General features: G+C 36.8%; 1 protein-coding gene across 2 annotated transcripts in view; it reads left to right on the top strand.

The window, feature by feature from the left end:
- LOC115937180 (uncharacterized) overlaps positions 1 to 19,569 on the top strand; it is a 331,655-nt gene extending 312,086 nt beyond the window's left edge. For both annotated transcript variants that reach the window (XM_081828569.1, XM_081828570.1), the window contains exons 6-7: positions 12,878 to 13,057; positions 18,911 to 19,569. The gene's annotated coding sequence lies outside the window, so the exon portion shown is untranslated. The remainder of the gene's footprint in view (positions 1 to 12,877; positions 13,058 to 18,910) is intronic.
- The last annotated feature ends 907 nt before the right edge of the window (positions 19,570 to 20,476 follow it).

Below are 20,476 nucleotides of genomic sequence, written 5' to 3'. Positions count from 1 at the left end.
TCTTCTATGTTTTGGGGAGTGTCAGAGTGTCAGAAGGACTGCAGAGGACCCTCTCTCTCCTTACTCTCTTTACTCTTTCTCTCTCTCTGTGAATGACAAAAAAATCAAGAAGTAAGGAAAACAAGATGGTGAGTAACTATGAAAGAGATTGAGTTCTATTTTCTCCAGGAAAATCTGAGAGGCTCTTGCTGTGGAAATATCTTTTATCCATAGGCAGATAAAAGATCGTGTATTATCTGCTGCCTCCCAGAAAATCAGATGAACAAACTTACAGTCCAGGTAACTGGAGGTGTGGAGAATAAAATAAGAAACAGAAACCATCACCACCACCATCACCACTGTTACTATAACCACCACCCTCACCACCACACCACAACAACAAAGTGTCTTTAAGACTCAACCTCTGTATTAGAGACCTTAGAATATTGTATTGCTGAACTTGGAAGAACAAAGCTCTACATTCTTACACACCAGCAGAAGAAAAGTTATCGCCATTAACTCACTTTCCATGTACTCTATTCCCAGTGAAAATTGGCTTCTGCCTCCACCAATTTACGGAAATTTTTTTCAAAATGTCAGTAATGGCCAAATTGGCATTTTCAGTACACATACTATTGGACTTCTCTGTTGAAGTTGATTCTGCTGACTTGTCTTTATTTTTTTAAAGATTTTATTTATTTATTTATTTATTTATTTATTTATTTATTTATTTGAGTGTGAGTGCAGGGACGGGCAAAAAGAGAGGGAGAGAGAGAATCTCAAGCTCAGCTCAGGGTCCTATGTGGGGCTCCATCTCATGACTCTGATATCATGACCTGAGCTGAAATCAAGAGTCTGATGCTTAACCGAGTGAACCACCCTGGTGCCCCTCTGTTGTCCTTAAACTATCAGTTTCAAAACTTGAATTCTGTCACACTGTAGTGTTCTGCCTTTCTTCTCGGACTCTTAATCTTTTTTGTGTCTGTCCTCCTAGGGTACATTTTCTATTTTCAGCCAGTCTGTCCCCTCCCTAGGCTGATGTCATCAGGCCTCATGGTTTTAAGTACTACCTATATGCTTATTGCTGGCAATTTTTTCTTAGGTCTAGATTCTTCACCCAACGCCTTCACCTGTATGTCTTATATGCCCTTAAAAGTCAGCACAACTCACACAGAGCTCTTAATTTCCCCCTATAAAATACTTCCTTTTCCAGTTTTTATTTCAGTTGATGATAACACCATCCACCTAGTTCTTCTAACCAAACCAAAAAGTTAGGAGCAATTCTTGAGACTTCTCCCTCACCAGCCACATCCAATAAACCCCGAAGTATTTTTTTGAGTATGTCCCCACCCCTTCTCTGTTTCTATTGCCTCTGTTCTAGTTTGCTTTAACTCTTGTGGTCTTTCTAGGTGGTCTCTGGGCATTTAGCCTTTGTTTCCCATCAATTCCATTTTCTAAATAGCTAATAGACTAAATAAACTCTTTAAACACATATCTGATGTTCACTCTCCTTGTTAAAGCCCTCAATATGATATAATTGTCTACAGCATCAGTTTTCTTACTGTGGAGTAAAAGGCCTCCATCGGCCCCTATCTGCTTCTAATTGCATAATCTTTCCAACCAACACCTGCCCTGTAGTGTGTAGCTGGCTGTGTGATTCCACACCTTTGTGTCTTTGCTCTGTCTGAAATGCTCTTACCCCTTCACCCACTTGCCTAACAGATTCCTGTTTGTCATGGCTACTAGGAATTATCTCCAAATATTTTATGGTAGTGACCCTTTGGGGCTCTGGGATAACTTAAAAGAATATTAAAAAAGTCAAAGGGCATTTTTAGGCAGAGTCTATGAGAAGATTATAGTAGTCACATGATATTCCACATGACATGCCCTACCTGTCAGCCAAGTCTGGATTCAAATCTGATGTAGACAGAGAAACATTCACAAAAGTTTTATCAGAATGCTTCCTCTATTTTATCCCAATGGCTACCCTTCCCATTATCAGGAAAATTCATTTGGTGAAAATGGGCAGAAGGAGAGGATTTTGTTCCTATACTTTTGAGGGCATGGTCTTGTCCATTTTTATCCTGAATAAGCCATGGCCAAATTTTGTGGTGTCCTATGCCAGACATTTGAGTTCCAAATTACTTAAATTTTATATATGGGAAGTGTATACTCTTGCTTTTCTATCCTCACTGTTGGTCACAGGAGCTAAAAGTAAATAAATGCCTTCAGTCCCCCAAAGATCAATTGGCTGAAAATGAAGGAAACATGGGGTCCTCCATTTAAGACTATTCTTCTATAAGATCCCTGGAGAGAGACTAGGGTATAGGTGATAGGTAAAATGCTTCTACTCAAATTATTAGAATTCTTCATGATTAACACTAGGCCTCAATATGATTCTTTATATTATACTACCATTCATTCTTGAAGATTCAGTTTATGAGTTAAGGTCTTTTAATGAAAGGAGAACTGTCTTGGATGTCCAGATTAGGTTTTGTTCATCAGTCCTCACCCCACCCAGTATTTTGGGAATGACTCTATCGTTTCACTTAAAACATTGAGTTACATGTCTTTAAATCTCTGCTTCTTATACTCCTGGGTTCCTTGATAGCAGGAACCACATCATATTTTTTTATTGCCCCCAAATTTAGAATGGTGCCTAGTAGGTACTTAATAAAATGTTAGTTGGTTGAATGAGTAAACAAATTGTTACTGGTTTCAATGAAGTTTAGGTTTTAAAGAATTCACTAATTCTTAATGTCTACATAGTAATCAATAAACTCTATTTTTGTCTGATAACACATTTCTTACTATCACATTGAGGCAAGAGTTTCTATATTTCAGCTATTCCCAGAGGTCCTGGGGATAAGGACATAAATCACCCGGCAGTGTTCCATGAAGCTAATAACCTAGAAGAATTTGTATAGGAACATGTATTAAATATTGCATGGGCTAGGATGTTGCATTGTGTGACAGTACTCTGACATGCAAGCATAGGTAGTTTTGCCCTCAGAAACTGAAACTGGCATTCAACACCTAACGAATCGGAACACAAATATACAAGTCAGCTAAGGAGAGAGCAAACTTACTCCCAAGGGCGAGAAACATATTACTGAAACCTGACTGAAGATGTTATAGCTAAAGGAAGGCAATACCAAGTAATGAGGAGCTAGACTGAAATGGAAATGTGAAAATTGTAATCATGTCCCATATTCTGATAGTGCTCTTCTAACCTCTTCCTAGTGAAAGGGCCTTTGGTTGGGAGAAAACCTCTCAGGGCCATGTGTCATGGATATCCCTCTTGTGGAGATGGCTGTTTTAGGCTGCCTTAGACTGATGCTATCATAAGGGGAATATGGCAGGGAGAAGATATATTTCACATATAGTAAATGTCATGAATGGAGAAGGCAGGGCAACAAGTAGTCCAGCCTGGCAGGAACACGGTGGTAGCAAGTAGGAAGCTGGTGCTAATGGTCAGGCCATAGTCTAAGTGTGTGTAGGAGAATTAGACATTGTCCTAAGGTATTTGATTATTTGTAATTATAGGTTATAGGGGCCATTGAAGATAATTAAGACAGAAATTAGAGTTAAGATATAAGATATAAGATCAGACATTGGTTTTGTTCACAAAAACTGAGTAATGAATACCTAGGAAGCCTATTGGAGGTTTTTGCAGTATAGAACAAAATACACAAGACAAATGATGAAGGCCTAAACTAAGCAATGGTCAAGAAAGAGTGTTGAGTACATATTGCAAAAAAGAACATGAGACAAAAAACATAAAACGCTTCTAGCATTGACAAATAGCAGCCAATTTTTAACACCACTCAACTGTCTTAACTTTACTTTGGATCAATAGAACATGTGAATGATGTTGTCGCTAAATCCCTGCAACACTACTTTTTTTTTTTTTTTTAGATTTTTATTTACTTATTCATGAGAGACAGAGAGAGAGAGAGAGAGAGAAGCAGGCTCCCAAGAAGCAGGGAGCCCGATGCGGGACTCGATCCCAGGACCCTGGGATCATGACCTGAGCTGAAGGCAGACGCTTAACCATCTGAGCCACCCAGGCACCCACCTGCAACACTACTTTTTAAAATTATTTTTTATATTGTGGTAAGTATACATAACATGAAGTTTACCATTTTAACCCTTTTTAAGTATACAATGCAGTTGCACTAAATGCATTGACAATACGTGACTATTACCACTATCCTTCTCGAGAACTTTTTCATCATTCCAAACTGACGCTCTGTATCCATTCAACATTAACTCCCTGTGCCATCTCCTCCCTGGTAATCTCCTTTCTACTTTCTGTCTCTGTAAGTTTGCCTATTCGAAATATCTCATATAAGTAGACTCATACAACATTTGTCCTGTTGTGTGTGGCTTATTTCACTTAGCATATTTTCAAGGTCCATTATTGTTGTAACGTGTGTCATTCCTTTCTATGACTGAATAATATTCCATTGTATGCCTGTGTCACATTTTGTTTATTTGTTCATCCATTGATGAATTGTTTTTACATTTTAGCTATTGTGCATAATGCTGCTATGAACGCTGGCACACAAGTTATCTGTTCAAGTCCGTTTTCAGTTATTTTGGATACCTACTTAGAAGTTTTAAAGCCTTCCTTCGCTGTGGTAGGTGTAGGGATGAAATGCCAGAAGTGTACACTATGCCATCGAGAGCTCTGAATTCCCATTACTGTCCCTACTACTCAGAAGAGGGTCAAAACATTGAATCAATCATTATCGGAAGTGAAAATGCCTTGAATTTCAAGGAAATGACACTTCTGTTTCTCAAAGTTCAGGAGAACAACTTTTTGTTCCTCATCCAATAGGATGTACATGTCATCAGAGGTCCTTCATGCAAACACATGACATGGCATTTCTCCAGCAGCACAACCAAAACGTTCTGGGCAGTGGGACTGAGCGCCCCAGTGTGAGAGCCTGGGGAGAATTAAATCACACTACTGAAAGACTCATCTCACCTTTGTTAACAGCATCTAAAGTTGATGCTGAATTAGAATCCCATGAGAACATAGTGCTGAGACAGAGAGGTAGTAAAATTGAATCTCAAACATCAGTATATTCTGAATCAAGGCATATATTTGTGTATAATAGTAACATATTTTGAGATCATACCATTTGCCAGGAGCCTTTCTAAGTTTTTTACATGTGAAGTGTTGCGCACATAGTAGAAGCTAAGCATCTGTTTTGCAAATTGAATTGCATTATTGTGTTAATATATAGGCAACAACTAGCACCTGGCTTTGTGGCAGCTCTATAGACAGATGGAATTCGAACCATCTAGTAATCAGGACCTAGGCTGCACATTCCAGTTCAGAAACCATTTAATCAGCATCCCCTTTGGGCATGTAGAATCTGCCAAAAGGTAGCCCAGAGTAAGGTTGATGTGAACCTAGACTCTGGTAGGTCTAGGTTTTTTTTTTTTTTTTTAAAGAATATCTTAAATATCAACAAGTTTATATGAAGCTACGATATAGAAAAAACATTGAAGGTAAGGAAATTTATCAAAAGTAGTTCCTCCATTACAGAGTCCCTGGGGATAAAAACAGAAAGAATATTTTTAACTCCGTGTTTTTATGAGTCATTAACAAAAAGGCTATTTTAGTAACTCTCTTACCTGTTTCATTTATGCCTATCTCCTCAATGGGGAGTCATATTTACATCACTTTTGGAGTTAAAGTTTAACCCCAAAATCCCAAGGAGAAGTGGCACAGTGATTTGAATTAATATGAAAGTATAAATGTGTGGGTCTGGACGAAGGAGGGCATAGGAAGTGGGCAGAGGAGGAGACCAGAGTCATTGAGTCCATGTAGGGAGAGCTTGTCGGAAACACTTTGAAAGGCTACTCCCAGGATACTGGGAATAAAAACATCTGACTTTAAAAATGGTTCAGGGCTAACCCTGGGTGCATATTATCATTAATTTTCCTTGACATTAAAAGTATTGAAGGTAAGGCTTCAGGATTGAAACATGTTGGAAACAATTGAGAAAAGCAGGCTTTTTCTCATCCAAGCTTCCTCTTGCAGTGTGTCTGTGTGTGCTGCTTGCAAAGTGTTGCTAGGCAAGGAAACAGAAGAGTAAATTCAATATATAGTTTTGCAAATTTGTCCCTAGAGGTTCAGGGGATTCATTCAGACAGAATTTCATGTAGAGTTTTTCCTGCCTTAAATTAGGAGACATTGGGGACTTTTTTTTAAGTCCATGGGAATTAAAAATGCTCCTTTTGCTGAAGCTCCATTCCTCGGTTTCCCTGAGGAAAAAAAAGAATCATTTATTGTCACAAAGGGTCACTGGTTTGGTGACTCCCTTTCCTGTCACAGTATCATTCTCTTATTGTATATCCACCAGTTTGGTATGAGGAAGAAAGATGGACCCTAAAAATTACTAAACTTGTTCTTGGTTTGGTGTGGCTTTGAGAGCCAAAAGTTTTTTGGGTACCCCTTATCCTTACCTGAAAGTAATATGCAAAGAGGAGTGAAAAGGGAACATGATTTGTTCAGACTTTCACAGGGAATGGTATGTTCCTTTATTCTGGTTTTTTTTTCCAAGTTTTTATTTAAATCCCAGCTAGTTAACATACAGTGCAACATTAGTTTCAGATGTAGAATTTAGTGATTCATCACTTACATACAGCACCTGGTGTTCATCACAAGTGCCCTCTTAATACTCATCACCCATCCCCCTGCCCATCTTCCCTCCAGTAACCATTAGTTTGTTCTCTATAGTTAAGAGTCTGTTTCTTGACCCTATGATCCAGCAATTGCACTACTAGGTATTTATCCAAAGGACACAAAAATACTGACTCCAAGGGATACATGCACCTGATGTTTATAGCAGCATTAGCAACAATAGCCAAATTACAGAAAGAGCCCAAATGTCCATCAACTGGTGAATGGATAAAGAAGATGTGGTATATATACAGAACAGAATATTACTCAGCCATCAGAAAGAATGAGATCTTGCCATTTGCAACAATGTGGATGGAGCTTAGAGTGTATTATGCTAACTGAGATAAGTCAGTCAGAGAAGGACAAACACCATATTCTGGGTTTTTTTTTTTTTTTTTGAAATTATAATAACAACAGTACTTCAGTGCATTTGAATGTGTTCCACAGATGTAACAGGGCACTGCTTTGCTCATTGTGGTTTGAAAAACTACACTTATTGATCTATTGTCAAGCAAAACAGGAGCTCCTTGTACAAAAGCTCTGAGCTGTTTTTTTGTTTGTTTATTTGGTTTGGAAATGAGGCATCATTTTAGTGGACTCCTCTCCACTTATCTGAATTTGTTACAAGGAAAGTAGAATATAGACAGAGCAATTAGGAACCTCCACACAAGAATTTAACTCTACACCTTCACTTGACTGTTATTAATTGCTGCAATGTAGTTCTCTGTGTACTCAAAAATACATATAGTTTTCTAATTGTTTTTTTTGGGGGGGGGCGAAGCAAAATTCAGAGTATATTCAGAAGATAATTCAGAACATTACAATATTAAAGATAATTTGAACTTGTATCCAGGAGGTTCTTAGAAAAATAAAATTTGAGCTACAGCAAGATAAAGTATTAGCTGGACTTACAGGATAGACCATCACTTGGTTCTAGTAGAAGAGTTGAATGATCCAGAACTGATTTTAGATTCTAATAAAGAAATTAATATATTTTTGTGAAAACTCTTGAAATGGATAAGAAGCAAAGCAGGAAACCTGGAGAAAATAGGACTGATCGTTCATGTATTTGCTTCTCTCAAAGCTGAAAAAACACATTTGAAAATTTCATAACCAACCCCAGTCCTGGTTTAATGTGAGCATAATAGGTGGTATGTCTCTATTTCTCTGCTGAAAATTCTGCTCTTAACTTGGATTAGACACCTACTTCAGAAATAATGATCATTCCTGTGTGTATTTATGCTTGAAAATGTTTAGCCAATTACAAATGAGCTGCCAGGGCATTAGAATTATTAATGTAATAAATTTGCTAACCAGTGTATCTCCAGTCCTAGAACAATGCCTAACACATATCTGCTATTCAATAAATATTTGTTGAATGAATGAATAAATTAAATTGCCAGAGTGAGGCAGCTCCATCTTTAGTGTGTATAAGATTAATCGTCCTAATGATTAAAATGAGAACTTTCCTCAGAATAGGGGGACTTCTGGGCATCTAGAAATCCATATGAAAACATTCAAAGGGAGAGAGAAACCCATAGAAATATTGGTAGGGTTGAAGGTTGGAAAGAGGCACAAAGTCAATTTTACCCTGGATTTAGGGAATCTTTCTTTAAATTCTGTACAATCACAGTGTGCAGAGAGAATAGGTTAGAGCAGAGGTTCCTAAACTTTGCTTGCTTCCAGTACTCTAGGTATCTTGGTGATTTTTTTTTTTTTTTACGATATTCCTAGGCCAAAAGAAAAGTGAAGTTTCATTTAAGTGCCTATGTCTAAACAATAAATGTTGAAGTCCTAACAACATAATATCCATTTGAATAAATAATGCACATACATTGAAAAAAAACCCAACATTTTTATTTCATTCTGAAATAGCCAAAATTACTTACTAATGAGGTTATATGCATGAAAATGATAATAATGTCAACTGCTAACTCACCAAAAAAGAATACCTACATAAAACAAAACTGCATTTATTTTTAACCCAGTAAGGGAGATCAATATTTTGCTGAAGCCTGAGTAACATTTCTGAGGGGGGAGGTGAAGGCAAGGATGTATATTTTGTTTTTTGAGTCTGTTTAAGACAGATCTTTCACTGCAGCAGCAACCTGATTGGGATCTGACAAAGTTCTTTACATAATAGTTTAAAATCAGTGGCCACAGTGAGACAAGGATTTCAAGGAAGTGTGGAAGTGTAAGTAGTCATGTTTTTTGGCTTAAAATAACAGAAATTTATTCTTCTATAGTCTTTTTTTTCTTTCAAGTTTTTATTTAAATTCAAGTTAGTTAACATATAGTGTAGTATTGGTTTCAGGAGTAGAATTCAGTGACTCATCACATACAACACCCAGTACTCATCACAACAAGTGTCCTCCTTGATTCCCATCACCCAATTACCTCATCCCCCACTGCCCTCCATCAACCCTTAATTTGTTCTTTATAGTTAAGAGTCTCTCATGGTTTGTCTCTTTGTTTTTATCTTATTTTATTTTTCCTTCCCTTCCTCCATGTTCATCTGTTTTGTTTCTTAAATTCCACATAGGAGTGAAATCATATGGTATTTGTCTTTCTCTGACTGACTTATTTTGCTTAGCATAATACACTGTAGTTCCACATCACTGCAAATGGCAAGATTTCATTCTTTTGATGGCTGAGTAATATTCCTTTGTGTGTGTGTATACATGCACACACACACACCCCATATCTTCTTTATCCATTCATCAGTTGATGGACACTTGGGCTCTTTCCGTAATTTGACTATTGTTGATAATGCTGCTGTAAACATTGGGGTGCATCTGCCCCTTTGAATCAGCATTTTTGTATCCTTTGGATAAATACCTAGTAGTGCAATTGCTGGGTTGTAGAGTAGTTCTATCTTTAACTTTTTGAGGAAACTCCATACTGTTTTCTAGAGTGGCCACACCAGTTTGCATTCTCACCAACAGTTCAAGAAGGTTCCCCTTTCTCCACATCCTCACCAACATCTGTTGTTTCCTGTGTTGCTAATTTTAGCCATCCTAATAGGTGTGAGGTGGTATCTCCTCGTGGTTTTGATTTATATTTCCCTGATGATGAGTGATGTTGAGCATCTTTTCATGTGTCTGTTAGCCATCTGTATATCTTCTTTGGAAAAATGTCTGTTCATGTCTTTTGCCCATTTCATTTGATAAGCCCAGTTGAATGGTCTATTGTCCTGAGAAGGGAGGCAACTAGAGATTGTCAAAAGTTTGGATATATGGATTTGGAGGAAGTTCCTGAAATAAAAAAATAGTTATTTGCACTTTCAGCTTCTTGGACAAGAGTTTCTTGGAAGAATAAAATCATGTTAATGCAGATATTGGACTATGTGGCTTTAGTTCTTAATAAAAATGATAAAATTAACAATAGTTGTCAAGCCTTTTTCTTGCTAGTCATGGTTCTTAGCACTATATATGCATTCTTTTAAAAAATATTCTCAATAAATTTATGAGGTAGAAATTATTATCCTCATTTTTACAGAAAAAGGATATAAAAGGAAGACACTTGCCTATGGTCATGAAATGAGCACAAGACAGAGCATAAGTCTTTTTGTTGTTGTTTTTTCAAACAGCAAAAAGGCATGGCAAGGATGATGAGAGTAATTCACAGGTTTGTGCATTATTTATTTTCAAAGTGTTCTTTAAGCATTCATATTACTCTTGCTATGGCCTTATAATGGTCTGTGGGCCTCCCTGACCATGCTGTGGAAACAGCTTATTGTAGCTTCTCTATTTATTGATCCTGGTTGTTAGTGACCAACTGCCCTGGGGCTGACCTCATGCCTTACACTGCTACTGACTCTGGGAGAATTCCTGGAGGCAGTAAGTCTTTGGACTTCGAGAACAGGTCTTCATCTGGGCAGCACAGGAAGTAGTGTGCAGAATCTCATACCTTATGGTATGTTGGTTTGCTTAGTTATGGAGCCATGTTGCAGAAATCTGAAAAGAGAAAAAGCAGTGTTAAGGTGATCCTTGCTAGTTAAAAAAATATTTTACTTTAGATGGCAGTATTAGATAGTAAAAGAACAACAGATTTTGATACAAGAATTTGGGGATTGAGTTCAGGCTCTTCCATTTCCAAGCCGTGTTACCTTAAGAAAGTTACCTAGCATCTCTGAACTTCAGGTGCTTCTTTAGTAAGTTATGGTGAATATGTACTTCACAGGGTTGTTGGGAAATTCTAGTAAGGTAATATTCAAGTATATTAAAGTGGTTTTAGCACAATAGAACATTATACATATATTAATTATTAATTATTGTTATTGTTATTATGTGGTTCAGTGAAATTATGTTACACATAGTCAATTAATGGATAGTCCTTTAACTCTATTTCATGCTATTTCATGCTACTATGTTTATTCCTTGAAGCACAGGTGTTCATATGACTCATTCTCTAATGCTGGGCATGTTGTAATCTAACACTCTGGCAGCTCATCTACAATACACTAAACATTTCTAAGCACAAATGCACACTGGATTGATAATTGTTTCTTCAAGCTATATTTTGAGTTAGAAATTTAATTTCCATGCAGGCTCTTAAATGCAAAGTTTATATTATATGTGTCAGCTTAAACACATGCCACAGACACACTCACACCATGACAGAATTGCCCACACTCAGTAATTCATCTTTAGAAAGCTTCCTCACTCCAAGGGCAAAGCTCAAGGGGACTTTCACCAGACCAGATGTTTTCTGAGAGAGATTTACTCTTTGATTTCCTTTTAGTCCTTTGAGAGGTATAGCTCCCATTTACATCAAAATACATTATGTAAGTGAAGGAGAAAATGAAGAAAATACATGAAAAACAAATATATTTGTTTCTCCCACATTACTAAACTTCACTGGATTTATTCAGCATTTTTAAAAAGTCAAGTTATCATTCCCATTTATCAAATCAAAACATAGTTCCTTAGTTTATCCCATAGATTTTGACCATAAGGTGAAGACATAGAATATATAATTTACCAAATAAAAGTTGATTTCAGAGTTTATATTTTATTAAGTGTAAAGGGACACCTAATTTGGAATGTGACCCTGGTATTCCATTCAACCCTAATTAGAACACTTACATGCCAGTTGTCAGGTGTGTCTTGGAATCAATAAAATAATAATAATGCCTTTGTATAAATTGATTTATTTTGTTTTTATGGAAAAAGAGCTTAACTAGAAGGATATGGGATTTTCCCATGAATTCAAGGATAGAAAGGTAGTGAGGGCATCATGACAGGAACTAGAACTGAAATTCACCAGGACCTAGGCAGATTTTCTTAGCATGTGCCTCCCACGGGTAATACACATGACCATTTCTAGGCATCTCTCATTGTCCTTTTCTTCCTAAAGAATGGTTTTCTGTACTCTACTTACACATCTCTATCATGGCTTCCTCACAGTGGGATCCTTTACCTAGGAGTCTGCATCATTTGACAAAGAACCAACCACCATTGACTGACCTTTCTGCTCTTTGGTCCAATTCCAAATACCTGGAAATACCCTAGCCCAGACTTTTCATTGTTAGCTTCTCTGTAAACTACCCAGTGTGCTGGAGCCATAAAACAGGGCACTGAAGTACAAGCATGACTCCAGGAGCAAGTAGTGGCAGCTCTTAGAAAAGGAAACTCACAAAAATCTGGATTTAGTTTATGTTCTTAGTTTTTCTTAATGACCAAGTTTGTGAGCGTTGTTTTAGCCAATCCTTTATAGTGCTTGGTACAGTTATTTAAAGGAATTCTATGGATGTATCCTTTTTAAAAACATCCAGTCAATCAATATGCCTTTATGGAGCATCCCTTTCTGGGTTTACTATTTTACTTACGTAATTTCCTATGGTAGATTGGTATAACAATCAACAAAGAATTGATTTACTTTAAATTATTAGAATAGATACTTTATAGAATTTTATGTTTCCTTAAACCATGAGGTTCTATTCATTTGGTCATAAATTTTTGGTTGTTGCTCCTTCCTTTAGTCTGTATCTGCTTATGTAATCTATATACAGAATTATTGTCTTAATTCTAAAATAAGCACAGGACGGAACTGGAAGTACCATGAGAACTGAAAGAAGGTAAATGTGACTGGAATCTAGTGACCAAGGGGAGAATGACACATGTGTATAAATACCAAGAAAGAACCAAGACAGATATCAAGAAAGCATTTTATGGATGTTGTTATTTTTGTTTCCAGTGTGTGGATTTGCTGTTTATGGTAGACCTCACTGAAGACCAGTGCAGCATGCAAAACTCACTCTCAAGATGTTCCATGCCCCTTAAGTTAGTAATGCTTTCTTGGAATGGAGAAAAATCTGTGTGCAGTTGAATCTCCAGATCTTCTTCCCTCCCTGGAGACCAGGTGACTCTCCCCCAAGTAAGAGGCTAGCCATTAATGTTCAGGGAAAACTGAATCTGCATACTCTGGACCTCTGTACACAAGATACAGCAACACATTGGTATGACAAATTTTAAAAAAGAAAAGTAAAAAAAACCCCAAAACAAAAAACCAGAGACAATGCAGGGAGGATTAGCAGACACTTAAGCAAAAGCAACTGTTATAATTGAAATCCTCAGAATGACAAGAGGTAGTGCATCCAGTACAAACAAACAAAAAGCTAAAGTATGATGCTTATGTAAAGAAACAGAATCAGAAAAACTTCCTGTAAACTAAAATAAAATTATTTAGGAAGATCTAATAGACGCTGAGAAAATCCCTGGGAAAATAGAATCAAAAGATAAAGAAGTGGAAAATAGAAGAAAAGAGGTATGAAAATGAGATGATCAATCTAAGAGTTTCAGCATTCAGCTTATAGATATTGCATAAAGAGAGAACAGAGGAAGCAGGCATTAGGAAATTGCTCAAGAAAGAGAACACAAAAATATTTCCAGAACTGAAGTACAAAGGCCTTCAGGTGAAAAGAAACCAGCAAGAGCCCAGAAAAAAAGGATTCACATCAAAGTACATTTTTATGAACTTTCAGAAAAAGCAGAGGATTTCAAAACTTTCCAAAGAGAGAATTAAAATAGAAACAAAACAAATGAAACAAAACACATTTACCTACAAAGACTCTGGAATCAGAACGACATTAGAATTGTTGAAAGCAGCACCAGAGTATGGAAATATAGCCTAAAATTTAAAAGGAACATAGTCCTCAACTTAAAATTATATAACTAAGCAAACTATTATTCAAGTACTTATATAGAATATTTTTCAAGAATGCAAAAAATAAAATCATTCTTGATTTCTGTGCCCTTTTTCCCCCCAGCTTTATTCAGGTATGTTTGACAAAAAATAATATATATTCAGGTTGTACTATGTGATTTTTTTAAAAGATGTACAATGTGATGATTTAACACACATATACATTAGTTACTGCAGATAAGCTTCCGCAAAATGAGAGGAAACAAAAAGATAAATGACAACATGGAACCCAAGGAAAGGAGGTCCAATTCTTGAAGTGAAGTCCTTTTTTACAGTCTGCCTGCCTACCTTTTCTCCTCCTTTCCTTTCTCTTTTTCTTTTTCTTTTTTAGCTTGAAATTGGTACCACATTTTAAATTCTGTAACCTGGCATCTATAGATATTTACAACTCTTAATGAGATAGCAATTTCCTTAGTCCAAAATAACTTTTGGCATCCTATCTTTAATGAGTCCTGTGGTTACTGACAGTGATAAAGAGATAATCCCAAGAGTAGTGTGGCTAGCGGGAGAAATGCAGGAGAGAACATGAATTGATGAAGAGTAAGGAAAGCAAATTGAGAACTTCAGGAAGCAGAATGAAAATTAGAACTATTATGTTTTCCCTTGGACAGACAGAAATGGAATTAAAGCTTGGTGGGAAAGTTTTTGAAGTCTTATCTTGCAAAACATCCTCAAAGCTATCAAAATATTTTATGCTTTTATTAGAATTTCTTCTTCATCTCTTCAGAACCAGGAGTACAAATTAATTACAGATATACTGAAGAGCAATTGAAGAAAGTTTCTTGTAACAAACAACTTTACTGAATACCAGAGAAATAATTTAGAAAGAAATTGACAGTTATTTTCTCATATATTGCCACTCAAATCTATGGTTAGCTCATTTTTATATGTATGCATTGTTCTATAGTTCATATTGAATGAAATAGTAAAGTAAATAAGTTCTTTAGCACACTGTATCAGATATTATACTTTTATCAATAAGCTTTGCATTAGGGAAACATCACTTAGATGAAACCATTTATTCCATTTCACTGTATTTTTTTTAACCAGTACTTTGATGGAAAGGACAAAATGGGAGAAATTGATCGGTAATACAAGAAACTGAAAGCAAAGGGTCTGTGGACTAACTGTTCTCCCTATAATAATATTATGATATGTATTATGTCTCTATTGATATAATTCAGTATATGATAATGTTGGTGATATGTTTCTTAAATACACTTAAAAAGTTAGACATTTGAATTCACAATGCTGATATGGCTCTGCATAATGATGCCACAGTGGATGACCTCGTTGATGTGGTGGAAGAAAGCAGAGTTTATATCCCTTGTATGTATGTGTATTTATTAATCAATAAAATTGATCAGCTCTCCATTGAGGAATTGGGTATAATCTATAAAGTGCCTCACTGTGTACCCATTTCTGCCCATCACCGCTGGAATATTGATGACCTATTAGAAAAGATCTGGGACTATCTGAAACTAGTGAGGATGAACACCAAACCCAAAGGCCAGTTGCCAGATTATAGGTCCCCGGTGGTTCTGCCTTACTCCAGGACCACAGTGGAGGATTTCTGCATGAAGACTCACAAAAATCTTATCAAAGAATTTAAATACACTCTGGTCTGGGGTCTGTCTGTGAAACACAATCCTCAAAAAGTGGGTAAAGGCCATACAGTCGAGGACGAGGATGTCATTCAGACTGTGAATAAGTAAAAGCTTCCACTCTGCCCATCTGTTGGGCCAACCACAGCCCCTTTCCCCATGACCAAGCACTCTGTCCCAAACCCCTTCTGGCTTTGGCAGCCAGTGGATCAGGATTCAGAGGAGGGAGGTGGAGGCACCCAAATTGGAACATTACTTGTCTTACTTTGGTGTCACCTTGTGAATTCAACTGCATAAAGGACATGGTAGGCCAGCCAGCTATGTGCAGTTCATGTGTCATTGTCAGTATTTTTTTTTTAAAGATTTTATTTATTTATTTGACAGAGAGAGACAGTGAGAGAGGGAACACAAGCAGGGGGAGTGAGAGAGAGAGAAGCAGGCTTCCCGCGGAGCAGGGAGCCCGACGCAGGGCTCGATCTCAGACCCCGGGATCATGATCTGAGCCGAAGGCAGACACTTAACGACTGAGCCACCCAGGCGCCCCTGTCAATATTTCTTTAGGGATGGACTGAATGAGGATGGGTATGTACAGTGAGGCAGCTGCAGAAGGGGTTACTTGGGAACTTGGTCTTAAGTATGACCGGGACAAAAATGTGACTGCAACATCTTATTTGATGTTTAGTCATGGAAACCCTTCCAACTGGATGTGGCCTTCACTATTCTCACATGGTCTTTCACAGATGATACTGGAAAGAGGAAGGACTGATTCTTCCCTGCAAGTCTAGCCCATACGGGAGATGGTGTCATATGGCAGTTGAGTAAAGTACTCTGGCCAGACCAAAAAAAAAAAAAAAAGAAAGAAAAACTTAGACATTTGAGAGACAATGATACCTATGTCAGATTTTGCCTGCTCTAGTCACAGCTTCATGCAAGGGACAGAGCTATGTTTGATTCCTGGGTAACAGCTGAGTGGACTGGAAGAATTCTGATGTCTTTTTACTCTCTTCCTTCCCCATCTATCCTGGTATCCTTGTCTGTCTTTTCCTATTTGTCTCCCACTGTATTTCCTCTAGTTTAACAACTAAAGTATGTTCAGGTCTCTATGTGATCTGTACATCACATTTAATGCTCAGCTTAAGTTTGCTGTCACTTAAGACTGCAAGGAAATTACATTTGCAAGATTGTGGATTTTGAGCCAAATTACACAGTGAATGCAATTTCTTTTCTTTTTTTTCCAAAGATTTTATTTATGTATTTGAGAGAGAGAGAGAGTGAGCATGAGCAGGGGGAGAGGCAGGGGGAGAGAGAAAGGGAGAAGCAGACTCTTTGCTGAGCAGGGAGCCCAATGATGCAGGGCTCCATCCCAGGACCCAGAGACCATGAGCTGAGCCAAAAACAGACACTTAACCAACTGAGCCACCCAGGCGCCCCGTGAGTGCCATTTCTTAAAGAAACAAAGCTTGAGAGATTTATGTGAGTAAATCTCTCTGAGCCAGCAGCTAAAGTTATTTGGAGTGGTCTGAAAAGTCTTGGTTCTTTTTCCTTCTTCAGGGAAAGGGCTATTAAAGAGATTAATAAACAGTGGTGAATGTTATTCTATTTCAGAAGATTTATTCAATTATACTCCATTTTTCTTCTTTTTCCACCTGGCTGAGCTTGCAGTTTTTGTATTTACTTTGAGTCTAAGTATGCAATGCAAAGAAGGCACACAGTGGAAGAAAAGATGAAAAATATCTAAAGGGCATCTGTGAATATGGACACAAAGTTAAAACTGAGCTAATAGTTGAAGTGGTTCAAAATTCTGTGCATTTTTTGTAATTATATTATTAGGGGGAATTTCATGCATTTTTTTTCTTTCACAAGTTGGTTTTATATATGGATCACTTATGTATGATGTAAGATGTAGCATGAGGTTGTATGTTGTGTACCTACCTACAAATGAAGAGATCAGCCCACTTGAATGTTGAATTTCCCATTGGCTGTGTACTATTTCAAACATTTTTATTTTTGACTGCAGATGGTTTAGGTCTGCTATTTTCCTCTGCCTTTCAAATTCCTCAAAGTTGGCATCTCTCAGAAGTTCTTTTTCCATTTTTTCCCGATTGTATTCATTGCATTTCTTGCTAGTACAGAGTGTCATGTTTCCATTGCTAATATGTCTTTCAAATGGTCAACTTTAGAGTTGGTTTAGATTGTAAAATATTTGAAATATAATTGATATATTATGGGAGAAAAGAAGTACTAAATTTCAACTTTCTAGATTTACTAAAGGAAATACACAATAATTCCTATACCCCGTTATAATTATAGACTCAGTGGAAGAAAGTTTTGGAAAGGGATGCCTAGGTGGCTCAGTTGGTTAAGTGGCTGCCTTCGGCTCAGGTCATGATCCCAGGGTCCTGGGATTGAGCCCCACATCGGGCTCCTTTCTCAGCGGGGAGCCTGCTTCTCCCTCTCCTTCTACCTGCCAATCCACCTGCTTGTGCTCTCCCTCTCTCTATCTTGTCAAATAAATAAATAAAATCTTTTAAAAAAAGAACTTACTGGAAAAAGAAAGAGAAAGTTGGTGACAAAGATACAAAATGAACTCAACAAGGATTGACTTCGAACAAAGAATAAAAACAAATCTTATTCTTATAGAAGAGGAAAATATGAAAAAATGGACTTTGAGAAAAAATTTGAAGTGTGGAGGAACTGAGTTGAACAAGTTTATATTTATGGCTCTTATCTATTCATAATCATCTCCTCCCCTCCCTCCAACCATCATTGTTATTTTACCAACCTGATTATTTCTTCATAGTATCTACTACTACCTGAAGTTATTTTGTTCTGAGTATGTCTTTAGTTGTTTAGTATTCATCAGCACCTACAGAAGTAAACTCCTTGAGATTAAGACACTTGTCTGTTTTATTCATACTGCATACTTAGCATGTGCCTGCAATATAGTAGGTGCTCAATAAATATTTAAATGAATAGACATTGTCAATAAATCTTCACATGAAAACAAAGGAAGAGTATGTTAGGCGAATAAAAAGCTTTGGGAGATACATGGTAGTGAATGATCTACCTAATATTCATGGTATTAACTACAGCTACTGTTTATTGAGTACCTATTATGTGTTATGAACTAGTCAAAGTAACTTATATATACTAAGTCTAAAATTGACAATCACTTTTGAAAAACTGTTACTATGCTCAGTTTAGAATGAGGAAATTGGAGCTTAGAAGTATGTTTAAAGTTAGGAAGTTGGTAATTAGGGTAATTAGTAATTGGTAATTAGTGTGTCTATGTGTTGATTTTCCTTCAGCTGGAGATAAGTAACAGATTTTGAACAGTACTTAAGACTCAGTTTTTGTAAAAAAAAATAAACCTATAAAGGATCCACTTGTATGGTAAAATAGTTTTCTCCACTTATTTCAGATAGTCTAGAAGCTGGAGTGGAGAAAACAATCTTCCCAGGATTTCAGATAAGCAAAGCAGGATTTCATGAGGGACTCTGGGGACCAGGTGAGAAGGTCAAAAATTCAAGTATCATTGCAAACAGTTATAGTGACTGGACCTTGAGTCCAGACCAAGTTGGAAGACAAACCTAGGAATGGACTGATAGACTGGTGCTATTTGAGAATATTTCAGTGGGAAGGAGTAATCAAGTGAGTTTAACTCGTTTCCTCACATCTCATTGACTTTCTAGCTTGTCCTTAATACCCTACTGAAACAATGTTTTCCATTATTTCTGTTATGACACAATGAGAACACTTCCTCATAATTTGCTTTTCTCCCATCATCTTCACATGGAATCTTTCCACAGCATTAAACCCTGTTGATTTTACACTTCCAAAATATCTTTTGTTGATTTATGTGGTGATGCACTTTATTGACTTGGTTCTTATTTTTGACTACTCACTTCACCCTAGCCTCTCTTTCTTCACTCCCTCTTAAGATGTAAGCATTCTGCAAGAGTTCGTGTTTTTTTCTGATTCTGTGCTCATTTTATGGGAGTTATCTATTCTCAAGATCATACTGTGCCAGACATGATCCCTCCAATGTCCAAGTGCCACTAAACATCTCCTTCTAGATATCCTGCTAATAATTCAAAGTCAATACACCCAAACACAAATCCATTTTTTTCTTGATTTTCCTTCTCCCACCTCCTATGTACCCTGGGTTGGTGATTCCCAAGAGAGTGTAGGACAGAAAGCTCAGAGTAACTCTTGACTTTTCTCTTTCCCTATCCTATCTGTTGTTGAGATTACTTGAGTAATCAAATTTGTTCCTTTATCTGTAAAAATAAAAATATTAACATCTACATCATTGAGTAGGTAATGCATGCAAAACTCATAAAGGAGTGTCTAGGTCAGAGTAAGTGTTCAGTCAGTCAGTGGTGTTTGTCATCATCATCATCATCATCATTGGTCATTGTCGTCGTCTTTTGTATTAGAGTCATTTGAGTAGATGAGCATCTGTGTTTGCCATAGACTTTGAACTCCTTGAGGCTAAAGAATACATATATATTTTTTATTTTGTGTCCTAAACTATAGCACAGACACAGGAGACAAACATTTTAAAAAGTTTAATTGAAATAATAAAAACAAGGATCTCAAAGAGAAGCTAATATGGTTTATCTATGTGACATTTTTTCTTTGAGTATAGTTGATACACAGTGTTACATTAGTTTCAGATATAGAACATAGTGATTCAACAACTATATATGTTATGCTATGTTTACCACAAGTGTAGCTACCATCTGTCACCATGCAATGCTGTTATAATACCATTGACCATATTCCCTATGCTGTGCCTTTTGTTCCTGTGAATTATTCAAATTCCAAAACTATGTGACTTTTTTTTTTCTTAGTTAATTGAATTTTATTCAGGCCACAATTTTACAGGATAAAAGTGTGCCATTTTTCAAAAATAACTTTTTTTTTATTCTTATGTTAATCCCCATACATTACATCATTAGTTTTAGATGTAGTGTTCCATGAT

This window comes from Leptonychotes weddellii, chromosome 8 (assembly GCF_054177405.1).
Source record: "Leptonychotes weddellii isolate Sample4059 chromosome 8, ASM5417740v2, whole genome shotgun sequence".
NCBI lineage: Eukaryota > Metazoa > Chordata > Mammalia > Carnivora > Phocidae > Leptonychotes > Leptonychotes weddellii.
This window is presented reverse-complemented; position numbering and strand designations above follow the sequence as displayed.